Consider the following 16,735-nt stretch of genomic DNA (forward strand, 5'->3'; position numbering starts at 1 on the left):
GTATACCTTCCAACATAAACCATTCCAGGAGGGACAAAATGCCACCTATCACCTATTTAATTGATAAGAAAGGTTTTTCAACACAGGTTATTGCAATCATAGCTTAAGAAGGAAATCCAGGTAGAGAGCATGTTGTCCCTCCTGGAATGGGTCATGATGGGATTTATATATTGTGTATATGAAATTTAAATCAGTGGTGTATATAATATTTAAACTAATAGTTTAATAATGCCTGAATACTGTTTATAGCAACATCTAACTGGAAGACAACTGTTTTATAAAATGTTCTTGTAGTGGAACAAGGACAACTTAAACAACCTTAAAATACACATAAAAAAATAAAATCTAAAATGTATCTTGTCACAGTCAACAATAGCAGCAGCCTCTGTGTTACTTACACTCTGGGACAGGACTCAGGAGGACTTTGTCTGTGTGTGTGTGTCTCTCTCTATAATCTTATTAGATAACAGTTTATAAAGTACCCAAACACTCAGGCAGGGAGGAGGAGAACATGGGATCCCTGTGCCTCTTACAGCTCCACCCTTCTATCTCTCCACTGGTTGAAAAGCTCCATCATTAGCTCAGGAAACCGGATACTCCTGTGCCTCTGCCTACACTGCATACAGTCCTGATCACATTCTAGCTGCCTGGTTCTGCTGCCACATAAGAGGAAAAGATTGCAACTTTAGTGTGCTCCGGCAAGGGGCCCCCTGACAAATGGGGGCCAGGGGTTCAGCATGCCCTGCTGCCCCCCCCCCTTAATCTGGCTATGGCGGCCAGTCTGCATATCCCAAAGGTTAATCAGCTGCTGATGGACTCACATAGTGATCCAATTATTATTATTATTATTATTATTATTATTATTATTATTATCCTTTATTTATATGGCGCCACAGGTGTTCTGCAGCGCCCAATTACAGAGTACATATGCACATAATCAAAACAGGAAAACAGTGACTTATAGTTGTGGACAATATAGGACAAGTACAGGGTAACTAAGCATAACTACAACAGTAGACGACATAGAGATAAATTTCAAGGTGGCCAAAAAACTGCAGGATTTGGGCAGTTGAGGATTATTAAAGTAAGAAAAGGATAAGCCAATGAGGGAAGAGGGCCCTACTCATGAGAGCTTACATTCTAAAGGGGTGGAGCAGACAGACAGGGGTGACACAGATGAGGTAGACCGAGCATAGGACAGAGGGTTAGGATGAGATTTGGCTGGGTTTGGTAAAGAGGTGGGTCTTAAGAGCCCGTTTGAAGTTCTGTAGGGACGTGGAGAGTCTGAGGGGGAGAGGTAAAGAACTCCAGAGAAAGGGAGCAACATGTGGAAAATCTTGGAGATAAGAGTGGGAGGAAGTAATCAGAAGACAAGAGAGTTGGCGTACAGTAGCAGTAGAGTGAAGTGAAGTAGAGTGAAGAGTAGAGTGAAGAGAACGGATGGGAGAGTAAAGGGAGATATGATCAGAGATGTAAATGGGAGAGGAGTGGGTGAGTGCTTTGTAAGTGAGTTTGAATTGGATTCTGAAAGGGAAGGGAAGCCATGTGAAGGGCTTGTAGGAGAGGGGAGGTGGATGTAGTGCATTTGGGGAGGAAGATGAGCTGGGTTGCAGCATTGAGAATAGATTGGAGTGGAGAGAGGTAATTTCAGGGAGGCCAGTTAGGAGGAGATTACAATAATCCAGTCTGGAAATAATCAGTGAGTAAATAATGGTCTTGGTGGCATCCTGGGTGAGAAAGGGTCTGATACTGGAATTTTTTTTTTATATATTTCTATTTATTCAAGGTTTCTTTGAAAGATACAAACAAATACAGAAAAGCACAAACAGTGATAGTAAGATATCCATGAACATGAGGGTTATACAGTAAATTCATGTGAATAGGAGCAATATTGAAGAATACAATCCAGTTTGCTGATTGTATCCTGTGTACACAGCATTAAACATTTCAAACAGGTACCGTATATACTCGAGTATAAGCCGACTTTTTCAGCACATTTTTTTGCGCTGAAAAAGCCCCCTCGGCTTATACTCGAGTCAGTGTAAGGAGGGACATGGAGGGCACAGCGCGCGGCTTCTCCTGTGTCCCTCCTGGGTTTCCGTCTCCGGCGGCGTGTGTGTGTTAAATGAAGTGCCTGTTCGTGAGCTCTGATTGGCTCACGAACCGGCACTTCATTTAACACACACACGCCGCCGGAGATGGAGACGCAGGAGGGACACAGGAGAGCCGCACGCTGTGCCCTCCATGTCCCTCCTTCAGAAGACAGCGCGGGAGCGATGGAGGGTAAGTACCGTAACTGGCACTGTGGGGCATATCTGGCAGCATAAGGGCACATCTGGCACTGTGCGGCATATCTGGCAGCATGAGGGCACATCTGGCATATCTGGCAGCATGAGGGCACATCTGGCACTGTGGGGCATATCTGGCAGCATGAGGGCATATTTGGCACTGTGGGGAATATCTGGCAGCATGAGGGCATATTTGGCACTGTGGGGCATATCTGGCAGCATGAGGCCACATCTGGCACTGTGGGGCATATCTGGCATATCTGGCAGCATGAGGGCATATCTGGCACATCTGGCACTGTGGGGCATATCTGGCACTGCGGGGCATATCTGGCAGCATGAGGGCATATCTGGCACTGTGGGGCATATCTGGCAGCATGAGGGCATATCTGGCACTGTGGGGCATATCTGGCACTGTGGGGCATATTTGGCAGCATGAGGGCATACCTGGCACTGTGTGGCATATCTGGCAGAATGAGGGCATATCTGGCACTGCGGGGCATATCTGGCAGCATGAGGGCATATCTGGCACTGTGGGGCATATCTGGCACATCTGGCACTGTGGGGGCATATCTGGCAGTATGAAGGCATATCTGGCACTTTGAGGGCTGTGTACGGCTAGAGCTGCATTTCCCACTCTAGGCTTATACTCGAGTCAATGAGTTTTCCCAGGTTTTTGTGGTAAAATTAGGTGCCTCGGCTTATATTCGGGTCAACTTATACTCGAGTATATACGGTAAGTATAACAGTTAAAACAATTATACTAACATAGATTGAAATCAAATTAAAGACACTATACAGAAGGTAAGTAGGGAAGAGGGGAAGGATAGAGAGAGGGGAAGGAGGATTTCTGGCAAGTCTACCAAGATAAGACGACACATACATTTGTATATATACCATATTATATAAAGTTCACAAATATGAAGCAAAGTAAACTTGCGTAGTATAAGATCAATTAAATACTGTTGATATATGTAATTTTGTATGTATATCTTGTACTGCAATAAAGAAAGACCATTTTTGGTAAAATTTACATGTACCTGAATGCATATCTAACCTCGCATACTTTCTATCAAAGTATAATATTTGTAGAAGTTTCTGTTTTACTTCAGCTAATTGTGGAGCAGATATTTATGTCCAGTGGATCAGTATACACTTTCTAGCTACTGCAAGAATCAAAATAAGAAGTGGAAGTGTATTTTTTCGGATAGTACTCATTGACCAAACATGAAAACTGAGTCCCATACAGGCTATTGGATCAGGAATGAAGTTGATGTGAAAAATTAGATTAATAAAAGAAATAACTTTACACCAAAATCTCTTTATCTTAAAACAATCCCACATATAATGAGAGAAATCAGCTTTCACCTTTCCACATTTAAGACAACATCCATCTTCGTCTTTTACCATATGTTGTCTTTGTTGTGGGGTAATAAAAGCTCTGTGCAAAGTTCGGATATAAACTTCCTGTAGGTAGCTAGATTGTAAAGCTTTCAAAGAAAATGTTGGTGGCATATAATATCATTTAACTTAGAGATAGCCGGGATGTCGCATTTCCATTTATGGAATAATAGTCCCCATTGCGGATGATCAGTATAATATGTGTTCATAAGTATTAAGTACAAATATTTCACTTTGTATTGTTTATGCAACACATAATTTAATAAAGTATCAACATTGACAACCTGAGACAGGGCGATAGAAGGAGAACTAGCTGTTGGCCAGGTGCTTTTATGGAAGTTTAGTGTCTCATTTGAAAATACATATACCTATGTGAGTGAGGTAATAAATAACGTTGTGATAAATCCAAAAAGGTGAGAATAAACCCACCTGGGTCAAAGACTTTATGGGAAGAATCTAAACTTTTAACTTTCCAAAGGCTAAACCTAGAATTTGATAATGTGGGGGGAAAGAAGGGTTACCCCAGAGTGGTAAAAATTGCGAAACATAAGGGTTTCTACAACAACGCTTATTAATATGAATCCAGGCAGCATATGTATCCCTGAATAAGATGTGGGTCTTAATCTCTACCGGTATATTAGATAATTTGGTCTGGATCAATGCTCCAGGAGCAAATGGTGAGAAAACAGCTTGCTCTAAAACAGTGTCAGTGTAGGTAGCTGTATTCAAAATCCAATCAGCAACATACAGATGTGTCCACATACATCTTTACTATATCCCGCCATGTATGGCATGGTTTTGCATGCCATAGACTCAGATTTAACCATGCCTTGTGATTTTTCTTAATTTGCTTCTTTAATATGTTACTTTATTCATATTCTATCATGGCAAACAAAATTTTTAAAATTCATCCACTCGCTGCTCGTGAAAAACAGCTTAGCCGTGTTTTGCATGTTGTGCCAAATTGGTAAAAAAGCAAAGATGTAAGTGGACACATCTGTATCTAAAAAATATTGCTGATGAATAAGATAGCAGATCAGGCCAACCCAGTCCTATAGACATTTTAGGGGTTTTTAGTTTGGCTCTAGCAATCCTTGGCCTCATATTTTGCCAAATGAATTTTGAAAATAGGGTGTCTTGTCTAGCAATATCTGATTTCTGAATAGCAATAGGCAACATCTGCATACAATAAAAAAATATTGGGAAAATAATTGACTGAATAATAGCAAGTCTACCTAACAATGAAACAGGAATCTAATTTAGTAGCTATTTTCATAATGATGGGTGAAAAATTCAGTGTGTAAAGTTGGGATAAATTGGAGCAGATCTGTACACCAAGATATTTAAAATAGCCAGGGGCCAAAGTAAGCAAAACATGAAGAGAATTCAAAAATTCTGGACTAGCATTTCCTAATAGTAAAATTTCAGATTTCGATAAATTAATCTTATACCCCCAAATCAGCCCAAAAGAGTCAATGAGATGCAGTAAAGCTGGCAAAGAGTGAAAAGGATTAGACAGAAATATAAGAGTATCATCTGCAAACAAAGCAATTTTTAATTCCTCAGAATTAATAGTAATCCCATGTATAAGAGGAGAGGTGCGACTTGCCACAGCTAAAGGTTCTATAGCAATATCAAAGAGGAGGGGTGATAAGGGGCATCCCTGATGGGTTCCCCTCTCTAATGTGAAAGGAGAAGAAAGATGACCATTACAAGCTACATATGACTTAGGGGAAGTGTATAAAGTTTGAAGTATATTGATAAAATGAGATGGAAAACCAAAGTTTTGTAGAGTTTTAAAAAGATGTGGCCATAAAACTAAATCAAAGGCTTTTTCTGCGTCTAATGTGAGTACCATATTAATAGAGGAGTTAGCCAAAGAGGAAGAAGAAGAAGAAGAGGAAGAAGAAGAATAAAAAGAAGAAGAGGAAGAAGAAGAAGAAACGTGTTGTATAGCTGCTAGCACTCTTCGTACATTTCATTTACTACAGAGTATCTTCCAGAAACAAATCCTGTCTGATCCTTATGAATCAGAATAGGCAAAATAGGCTTCAATCTCTCTGTTAATATTTTGTAAATATTTTATAATCAATATTTAGCAGAGAGATTGGTCTATACGAACCTAGTAAAGCTAAATTACAGCCCGGTTTTGATAACACTTTAATAAAAGCATCCGAAAAATACAAGGGAATGGAACCTTGATTAATAATAGTATTATAACAGTCCGTTAACGATTTTTCGATATGTGGGCCCAGTAATTTGTAAAATTAATTTGAGAAACCACCCGGACCTGGTGCTTTAGCTAATTTTAATTTCCCAATAGCCCAAGATACATCTTTAATGGAGATGGGTTCTATCAATGGTTGAGCTAACAAGTCAGAAAGTTGAGGTAGAGGTAACGAATCCCAATAAGATGAAGTATGAGAGGAAATAGTAGAGGAAGGAAGTGAAGAATTAGAAGAAGAATCTCGAATTGACTCGCTTTGGACCATTTCTGGGGATGAATAAAGATTATCAAAGAAATTTCTCATCACCTCTACAATTTGGACATCAGATTCAGTCAGCGAACCATCTGGTTTCAAAAGAGGATGTACAACCATTTGTGGCCGAGACCCCTGTAACAAGGTGATGAGAAGTCTTCTTACCTTATTCCCAAATTTATAAATTTTAGAGTGGACATTGAAGAGGTATTTGTCCCCGTTAAGTTGAAGAAATTCGATATAATACAGTTTGGCATCCTGATACTTAGATTTATTCTCAGTAGAAGGGTGTAATTTAAACAATTGGAATGCATCAGACAACCTATTTTGCAAATCCAAGTAAATATGTTTCTGCTGTTTCTTATTATTTGATAAAAATGCTATTACTTCTTCACGAATCACTGTCTTTGCAGATTGCCAGAAAATAGGGGGGTTAGAGACAGACATTTCAGCATTTAAAGAGCTACAATTATTCCACACTGACAAAAGTTTGTCACACAGGCTTTGAGACTGATATAAATGAGAAGGAAATTTCCACATGGGGTTGGATGCACTAGACTTACTAAAATCCAATACTACACTTACTAGGCCATGATCAGCCAAAAGTGGGGGATCAATGGAAGTTGAGACAACTTTTGGGAAAATATGATTTGTCATCAATATATAATCAATCCTTGACCAGGTATTATGTGTTAACAACAAACAGGTAAAATCCTTTTCTGTGGGGTTAAGCGCTCGCTACTTGTCAACCAGATTGAAGGTTTTACTAAGAAAAAGAACTACTATTTTTGGTAAGGAAAGTAATCTTTTAGGTGGAGGGGATATATCCAAAAATTGAGAGGACACTAAATTTAGATCACCACAAACTATCAGTTTAGCTTGATCATAATCATGCAACTTTGTTATGAATTCAATAAAAAAGGCTTTTTTATACTGAGTAGGTGCATAAACATTACAAATAATAAAAGCGAAACCAATCACAGTTATTCCTAAGACAATGTATCTACACTGAGGATCAACATAAGTAGAATCCACTAGAACATTCAAAGATTTTTTTGCTAGGATCGCCACACCACACGATTTAGTATTAAATGAAGCAGATCCTAACAGACACCAGTTCATGATTTGCAATTTTTGCACTTCATTTTGCATAAAATGTGTTTCCTGCAAACATATAATATCAACCTTTTTTTTTTTTTTTTTAAAGTTTGTCAATAATCTTCTATGCTTAGCTGGGGTATGTATGCCCCTTACATTAAGTGAACCTATTTTAAGAGACATCAATACATAGCAAGAGATGATAAATAATTGTAGACTGCCATACAAAAAGGGGAAGGAAGGGGGTAGGAGAAAACATGAGGGGAAGGGGGGTTAAACACAAGACAAAAACCCAAAGCATAAAAGAGGAGCAGTAAATTAGAAAATTAAAGACTTCCTGAAAGAACCTGGTATTTGCATCACCAGGACATCAAATAACAGGCAATATATCAAAACAGTCATGAATCTGAAAGATGGCCTGGCTCCGGAACCCCTGCCAAACTCACTAAATTAGTAACACCAACAAACATACAAAGAAAATGCAATTAGATATAGCTAGGCAAGTATAGTATGAGGAGAAAAGTCAGCCATGCCTCTCACTCTAACACACTGATTATTAGCTGTAATGCATATTTATGAATACTTATTACTTAGAACACCTTGCACGTAGAAAACAATTCAAGAGAGCAAATTTGTGGAAACAGCAGACAATAATAGATTGAACATCCCAAGTAAAGGAGAAATACAAAGAGTTATACCGTAGGAGTTTCTGTAATGTCTCTCGAACCAGTCTCATCAGCTTCTTCATTTATATAGGCTTCAGCATCTGCAGCATTAGTGAAATCTATGAAGCCCAATTCTGTAAAAATTCTGAGTCGTGCAGGAAACATCATATACAATTTATGGTTTGCTTGAACCAAGGCTGTACACACAGACGAGAACGAATGACGAGCCCTAGGAAGTTACACAGAGAAGTCCTGAAACATGCGTAAGGAATTGCCATCCCTGTTATTAGGGTTAATTTTCTGAGATGCAGCCCACAAAGCTATCTTGTGTAAATAATTCAATGTTTTGAATATAACCACTCTAGGTTTCTGCGGGGTTTTATGTTTCAGTTCACCAAGTCTGTGAACTCTCTCTATTACCTTGTCTGCGCAGGCTGAATCAATATGGAGCAACTTAGGGAGTGTGTTATGAATAAAATGGTCTAATTGCTGCCCCTTAATGGTCTCAGGCAAGCCGGTGATCTGCAAATTGTTTTGCCTGGTCCTATTTTCAATATTATCTAACTTTTCTGAGAGGCATCTGTTGTTAAGTTCCAATGTGCGCAGTTTTCTGTATAGCATGGATATCATCCATGTTTCTCCCTATATGTGTCTCAGCTACAGTCATATGTTCAGTGAGATGTCCAATTTGTGCAGTAATGTCTGTGACAGCTTTCTGGAGTAAAGGTGCCATAGTAGTTTGTATAGCTGTGACTAGGTCATTATAGGAGAGAGAAGAATTACCTTTGCGGTCAGCGCTGCTGTTAAAATCACTTTCTGGGTCTGAGATTGGTTTCTTTGCCGCTGGCGTTCCCTGGGCACTGTCTGAGCCCAGCACCATATTGTGCTCCCCGCTGCGCTTCTCTTGGCGTTGTTGTTGTGGGGAGGGAGCCTGCTTGGCCGGACCAGGAGCTTCCAAATACTTGTTTATCTCCTTGTCCAGATGTCGAGGAGACTGGGAGAGGTGTTTGCGTGTCTCTGACAGGTTTAATGCAGGGTGAGCTGGCATTGGGAGCGGAGCTGCTGGGAGAAGCTGCTCACTCTCCCATGCCAGAACTGGAAGTCCGATCCTGGAAATGTTTTTAAGATGAAAATTACAAGTTTGTGAGTGTTGCTGAATGTGTGGTTTGAAGGAGAGGGATTACGCCAAGACAGCATACATTGTGGCTAGAGGAGATAGTAGTGCCATCAATGGATAATGAGATTGTGGGAGGTGAGGTTGTGCGGGAGGGTGGGAAGGTGATCAGCTCAGTCTTAGACATGTTGAGTTTAAGAAAGCGCTGGGACATCCATGAAGAGATAATAGAGAGACAGTTGGAGGTACCAGTGAGGAGAGAGATCAGGGGAGGAAAGGTAGATTTGAGTGTTATCAGCATAGAGGTGATATTGGAAGTTAGGAGAACTAATGAGTTCACCTAAAGAGGATGTATAGAGAGAGAAAAGGAGAGGACCAAGAACAGAGCCTTGGGGGACACCAACAGTTAGTGGAAGTGGGGGGGAGGTATTGTCATGAGAGGAGACAGAGAAGGAACGATCAGAGAGATAGGAGGACAGCCAGGAGAGGGCAGAATCACGCAGATCAAGAGAGTGAAGGATTTGCAGAAGGAGAGGGTGGTCCACAGTGTCAAAAGCAGCAGAGAGGTCAATAAGAATAAGCAGAGAGTAATGGCCCTTAGATTTGGCTGCATGGAGGTCATTGCAGACTTTTGTGAGGGCAGTTTCAATGGAGTGGAGAGAAAGGATTCCAGATTGGAATGGATCAAGCAGTGAGTGAGAGGAAAGAAAGGCAGTGAGGCGATTATAGACAATATGCTCAAGGAGTTTGGAGGCAAAAGGGAGGAGAGAAGTGGGTTGATAGTTGGAGAGGGTGTTTGGATCAAAGGTAGGTTTTTTAAGAATAGGGGAGACAAGAGCATGCTTGAAGGCAGAGGGGACAGTGCCTGATGAGAGGGAGAAATTGAGAAGGTGGGCAAGATGGGAACAGATAGGAGAGCGTTAGTGGAGGAGGTGGGAGGGGATAGGGACAAGTGGGGAGGTGGAGGAGGTAGAAATGGATGAGGGCTATGACTTCCTCACCAGATACATGGGAGAAAGATGTCAGAGTTGGTGAGAGGGAAGGGGAAGGGTGGCAAGAGATGGGTGATGGTTGGTTGCTGCTCTGGTGGTATGTGATGTCCTGACGTATGGAGTCAATCTTGGATGTGAAATAAGTGGCAAAGTCAAGAGCAGACAATGAGGAAGGGAGAGGAGGTGGTGGTGGTGGGCAGAGGAGGGAGATAACAGTAGCAAAGAGGTGCCGGGGGTTGGAAGACTAGGTAGAGATGAGAATTTTGAAGTATGATTGTTTAGCGAGGGAAAGGGTAGCACTTAAGAATGAGAGCATAAATTTGAAATGGAGGAAGTTTGGCTTAGAGCATGATTTCGCTCACTGTCGCTCAGCAGTATGTGAGCATCTTTGAAGATATCTGGTGCATTTAGTGTGCCAGGGTTGAGGTGTTGATCTGCAAGGGTGAATAGTGGTTGGTGGAGCAACAGAGTCAAGAGCAGAAGTAAGAGATGCATTGTATAGGGATGTGGCTTGTTCGGGGAATGTGAGAGAGAAGATGAGAGAGAAGTGAGTTGAACAGGTAGGGATAGGGATGAGGTGTCAATAGCCTCAATGTTACGCTTAGTGATGGTAGCTTAGGAGGGAGAGATGGGGAAGCAGAGACAGATAAGTTGAAAGAGAGTAGGTGGTGGTCAGAGAGGAGAAAAGGGGAATTGGAGAATCAGAAATATCACAGCAGTGAGTGAAAACCAGATCCAGTGAGCTCCCATTCACATGGGAGGGTGAGGTGGTCCACTGGGAGAGACCAAATGAAGAGGTGAGGTTAAGGAGTCTAGAGGCAGGTGATTTTGTGGGGTTATCGATAGGGATGTTGAAATCATCTAGGAAAATGGAGGGAATGTCAGAAGAGAAGAAGTGAGGTAGCCAGGAAGCAAGTTGTTGAGGAATTTGGAGGAAATGCCAGGTGGATGGTAAATGACAGCAACTCGAAGATTAATAGATTGGTAGAGGCGTATCGCATGGACCTCAAATGTAGAGAATGTAAGGGATGGTTCTGGAGGTATAAGTTGGTATGTGTAGCTAGAGGGTAAAAGGATCCCAACACCACCACCGTGGCGACCCCAGGGTTGGGGTGTGTGTGAGAATGTGATGCCCCCAGCAGAGAGAGAATGTGAGGCCCCCAGAGAGAGCAGCAGGAGAAGTTGTGTCATAGGGAGTACTCCATATTTCTGTAATGGCCAGGAGATGCAGGGAGTTGGAAATTAAAAGGTCATGAGTGGGGGGCCAGTATGTTGCAAACAGATCTGGCATTCCAGAGGGCACAGGATAGGGGGTAGGAGTTTGTGGGATAGATGTGAATGAGCTTATCAGGATTGCTGTAGCATTGAGGTAAGATTAATTTGGAATAGAGGGTGTAATGATGGTGCTGGGTCCTTGGCTAGGAAGAGAGACTGCTGGAGTGAGGCAGGGAGGGAGTACAGTATGATAGTGGTGGAGGAGAGGTGAGGTGACAGGCAGAGGAGGGAGAGAGCAGGGTTGAGTGGTGGGGTAGAGAGCCTGTGAAGGGGCAGAAGTAAATTGTAACGGGGAAACAGAAGAGGAGGGGATGGGAGGCAGAGGGGAAGATGGGAGACAGAGGAGAGGAGAGAGGATGAGATGTAGGAGACTGGGAGAGAAGGATAGAGGTGGTTCCAGGGGACAGAATAAAGGATTAGGAAAACAAGGATTAGTGTGGGATGTTGCCAGCCTGGCCATAGTGTGGATGGGGTAAATAGTGGTACTGAAACGAGAATAGGAGGAAGGGAGGAAGAGTGGTGGCTGGATGAGAGAGCAGTGAAATTGAAGAAATAAATATGATTAGATAGAATTTAAAATGTAGCTAATGTCTATGGGTTAACAGTAAGGCAGATGTTTTGCTGAAGTTTAATGGAAAATTACACAGTGTAAGCAAACAGCAAGTCAGTGTTCCTTAATTAACTATGCTTCTCATTGAAACATTTGTTTTCCAGGTATTTGCAGGGTCTGAGTAAAAGTTGCATTGCAGGTGTTTTTTGCAGAAAGTGAATGTATAGTTTCCTGAGTCAGTGAGGTTTGGCGAATATTTGAAGTGAACATCCAATGCTGCATCCTCACACACAGCAGTGGATCACACATGCATGCAGGAGGCATCTATTTACACCATACTCCTCCTGTTGCATTAGCATATGATAGCATTGCTTCTGTATGCAAGGGTGCAACAGCAATGCCAACACTGTCTAAATCTGCATCAGGCTCAGTGTCCAAGGGCATTGACCGATCAAGGAATCACCAGTCAAACATTAAAGACCCAAATGTAAAGGTTAAAAAAGATTCCACATTATGAAAAATAAACAAATGTAAAAGCAGCCCTAATGGGGATGGAGTCTGTTGAGCGGGCAGGATTCCTCCTCATAAGATCTGATTCTGAGTTGGGCGCAGTTGCGGCCTACCTTGTGTCTTTTGCTGCAGTTGCATCTATGAATTTAAGCTAATGACGCTACAATGCCCTTCCCTGGTGTACATCCATACATCCAAATATGCAAGGACTGTGATGCCCACTTTCAGTGTCTACAGATGCTACAATCATGCTTTGTGTGTCTTTAGATGTTACCATCAGTAGCACCATTGTAATTTTCACCAGCCCTATGCCAGGTGCAGTTTTTCTGTCTCAGTATGGCCTTCAATGTAAGCAATTCAATGTCTCACTATGTAACTACTTTCAGCAAAAAGCCCGTACTATTTTATATCTGCATCTTATTAGCCAACCCCCTGAAACCACACAGGAATGCCCAACACATTTCTAATACACTTCTTAGTGGGGGTGTCTGACTCAGTACTGCAACTCTGGACAAATGCCATGCATGCATGGTGTAACTCACTCGCTAGTGCAGATATAAAACATTGCACAAGAAAAAGCAAACCACATTGGCCCCCACAGGAAAAAAACACACACATTAGCCCCCACAGAAAACATATAAAACAAATTGGCCCCTGGCCCCACTGGGATGAAAAAGTAAATGTATAATATAGCTTTTGGTATTACAATTTCTTCACATTTTGACTGATGTTTGAAAGGCCCAGTGACGCTAAGAGGTTTTATAATTCTTGGCTGTACCACCTATATACTCATTTATTTTGTAACATTTCTATAGCGCTAGCATATTCCATTGTACTTTCTTTCAAAGTCGGGCAGGTGCGGAGTGAGAACTGAAAATGACCCTGGAAAAAATTGTAGAAGTGGCCTCACATGGGCAGCACCAGAGGTATATTTTACACACACATTTTTTCATAAAGTGTGAACTAACAAAGATTTAATGTTTAGAACCTCAGGTAGCTGAGGAGTGGTTTTTGTCTGATGTGACTTGCCAGTGCTGATAAGCTGCCACATATTTTTTTTACAGATTTATTGAACACTCCAGCCTTGTGATTGCATTTGTAATGGGAAAACATGTCTCAGAGGAAGTACCTTGGCTTGCTTTTTGTAATAAAAGTTCATATGGTATCTTTAGGAATTCCTCTATGATGTAGTGATGAATATGTTGCCAAATGATGTTAAAACAAGTACTACCGAGATCCCAATTTCTCATGATACAGCATATCACTTCTGATGAACATCAAGATAACACGACCTCACATAAAAATATGCGATAGGGTCCAGCAAATGTAGTTATGTCACGGCCTTGCATCCAGTTGCTAATCCAGGAAAGAGCTTTGGAGAAAAATAGATAAAGGATTAGATATTTATCTAGAACCTCCTTACCAATGGTAAACCATACGTAAAGTATTATATATTTTCCAATAATGTGGTGCTGATATTACATTTAATGGTATTACAGCGTGAGCAAAAAAACTCCCAGATTTTAAAGGTTAACAAAAAAGACTTGGTAAATGCTATTCAAACTATTAGTACATAATGTAAAAGTGCAAGGAATACAGTTTATTTTAAATTGGTTTTGAATATAATATCATCCAGATGGTGGCCTTCATCTTGCCATACACTTTTGTAGTCAATTGCTGAAACTGTACTTCATCACTGTTGAGCAGAACAACATTTACAGGAACATTTTGAAGGATATCCTCATAACATGCCATTTGGTATCAGCTGTACAAAATGATGGTTGTACAGAAACTTAATGAACGCAAATGGTATGTTGTGAGGATATACTTAAAATTTGTTCCTCAACATCGGAAACATCATTCACACATTTGTCACCATGAACTAGTGAATATGCGTCAAAAGATGCAGCTGCTGGCAGATAAACTCCCCAAAAACAGTTATGACACAGCAGTATTTTTGTCGCCCTTCCCCTTTACCTCCCCAAAGAGCATCCATCTATCATTCACTCTGCATCTTAGGGCCTGATTCACAGAAGTACGCAAAATGGATGTTCCACGCAATGCATTGATTATCAGCAGACTGTGCATCTGCTGTGTTCACATTGCACATGCATCAAGCTGCCACTGCGAACCCACATGCATTGAGGACTCCCTTGCAAAGTGATTGACAGGAAGTGACCATTTGGGGGTGTTAACATGGTGTTAGTGGGAAGTGGTTGTTAAAATGCAGGTGTGTAATGACCGCTTTCAGGGTGTGTTTCTGATGTCAGCTGCTTGCCTTAATGTACACAAACATGGCACCTGTGTGACTGCTGTTGAGTCTAGTCTGCTTAGCCATAGGTCTACCCTTCAGCCCTTTGTTCCTGGTTTTTGTGAATAAGCTGTGTATGTATACACAATTACAAATGAGTTGTGGTAGCTCCAGTGGGCATCTCTTTTCATTTCTGGGCAACAGTTGTTATCTTCAGTGGAGTTGCAGAAAAAAATTGCACTTGCAGCTGCATTAGCATGCTTCTCTGAATCAGGCCCTTAATCCTGTCTGCGACTGCTATCGCAAGGCCATTGCAGACACAATTGCAGTACTAAAAGCTGCGTTTTAATGGGCATTGTGTGTACTTCTGAATCAGGCCCAATATTCCTAATTGCACTAAAATGGGAATGTTGTAGTACAAAGCTGAATTAATTTAACCTATTTTACATTACATCCATTCACTTTTGAGTCTGGGCTAACCTCAAACAAACATTTAATGGTTTGCACTTGAAAACTATGGGGGTAATTCCAAGTTGATCGCAGCAGGAAATTTTTTAGCAGTTGGGCAAAACCATGTGCACTGCAGGGGGGGCAGATATAACATTTGCAGAGAGAGTTAGATTTGGGTGGGTTATTTTGTTTCTGTGCAGGGTAAATACTGGCTGCTTTATTTTTACATTGCAATTTAGATTGCAGATTGAACATACCACACCCAAATCTAACTCTCTCTGCACATGTTATATCTGCCTCCCCTGCAGTGCACATGGTTTTGCCCAATTGCAATTACCCCCTATATTGTAAAAGATTGTGAAGCAAGCAGCACATTTTTTTATTAAAGGCAAGATCTTACTTTGCAGAAAGCTGTATCTATTCTTACTCGCCAGTCAGTTCCGATACCTAAAATCACAACCAGGGAACAAAATATAAAGGTCTTTATGTAGAGTAATCTATCATTGTTTATTCACGTCAATTTCTTTGTACATATGATTAGTATACACACACATAGTCTAAATAATTTAAGCAGTATATTCTTTACATTTTATTGCTAGCTATGTATTATTCACATTGTTATTCATACTTTTCTTATAGTATATTGTCAACCACATGAGTGTATAACAAATTTATATCTTGTAAACATTATCCTATAAACACTTTTATTTGTGAATGAGAAAAGGTGACTTACAGTATCGAAGAGTTTCTACACATATTAATTGTTTTGTCACCAATCTAGGACTTATACACCTGCTGCATTTGTTTGTCTAAAATATTCAGTGAGGTATAATAATACTGCATGTTATTATATTTAAAGCCCCCCAGAAAAACAACAACATATTTATGCAAATAATACTTTATACTAAGAAGCTAAACAAAACTATATACAGCAAACATAACACATAAATGATATATAAAGTATGGTATTTATATTTAGAATTGACTTTAATTTGGGAGATTGCCTCCTTAAGACATGTTTTACTCTAATTCAGCTTTTATTAAAAAAGGAGACAAAGATGAAGGTCTTACTTCTACTTGGAGACTGACAATCACTTTCATTGTATGACTTACAATCAGTCACTCATAGTAATTTGCTAACCTAAGAAAAAGCTACTTATACTAGGTGGTCATCTCATACATTTTTTCTCCAAGGATTATATATTATCCTAGGAATCATTACTGAACCAAACATAATACCTTATCCTGCTGCCTCAAGAAGGTTTTCATTTAATGTCCTTTGCACAACAATGCTTTTCATCTTGTCGTCTTATAATGACAGTGTTCAGCCATTAAATACATTTCAGAAGTTGAAAGGCAGAATTATCCCTTGTACCCCATAGCATTCCTATAGTGCAACTGCAGAAACATGCACTGTGAAGGAGTCACTGATAAGCCAGACTGCCAACTGCCATTTGTTGTGTTCCATGGATGCTTCTAATCTTTCTTGATGTTTTATATAAATGTTTTTTTAGAAGGTTAGGCTTGAAACGGAGTTTCAAAACATATTAAGAATTAGATTTGCTAAAGAGGATTAAGCTACTGAACCCAACATTACAAATGTAATGTGACAATTGTAAGTTAACACATATTGCACTTTCTATAGAGAACACAATGTGGCTTCT

At 40.5% G+C, this 16,735-nt stretch overlaps 1 long non-coding RNA gene across 1 annotated transcript in view; it reads right to left on the bottom strand.

The window, feature by feature from the left end:
- Positions 1-13,554: 13,554 nt before the first annotated feature.
- LOC134911500 (uncharacterized) overlaps positions 13,555-16,735 on the bottom strand; it is a 63,086-nt gene continuing 59,905 nt past the window's right edge. The window contains exons 2-3 of the long non-coding RNA XR_010176623.1: positions 15,472-15,518; positions 13,555-13,742 (exon numbers count right to left, since the gene is read on the bottom strand). This is a non-coding gene — a long non-coding RNA (uncharacterized LOC134911500). The remainder of the gene's footprint in view (positions 13,743-15,471; positions 15,519-16,735) is intronic.

This window comes from Pseudophryne corroboree, chromosome 4, assembly GCF_028390025.1.
Source record: "Pseudophryne corroboree isolate aPseCor3 chromosome 4, aPseCor3.hap2, whole genome shotgun sequence".
NCBI lineage: Eukaryota > Metazoa > Chordata > Amphibia > Anura > Myobatrachidae > Pseudophryne > Pseudophryne corroboree.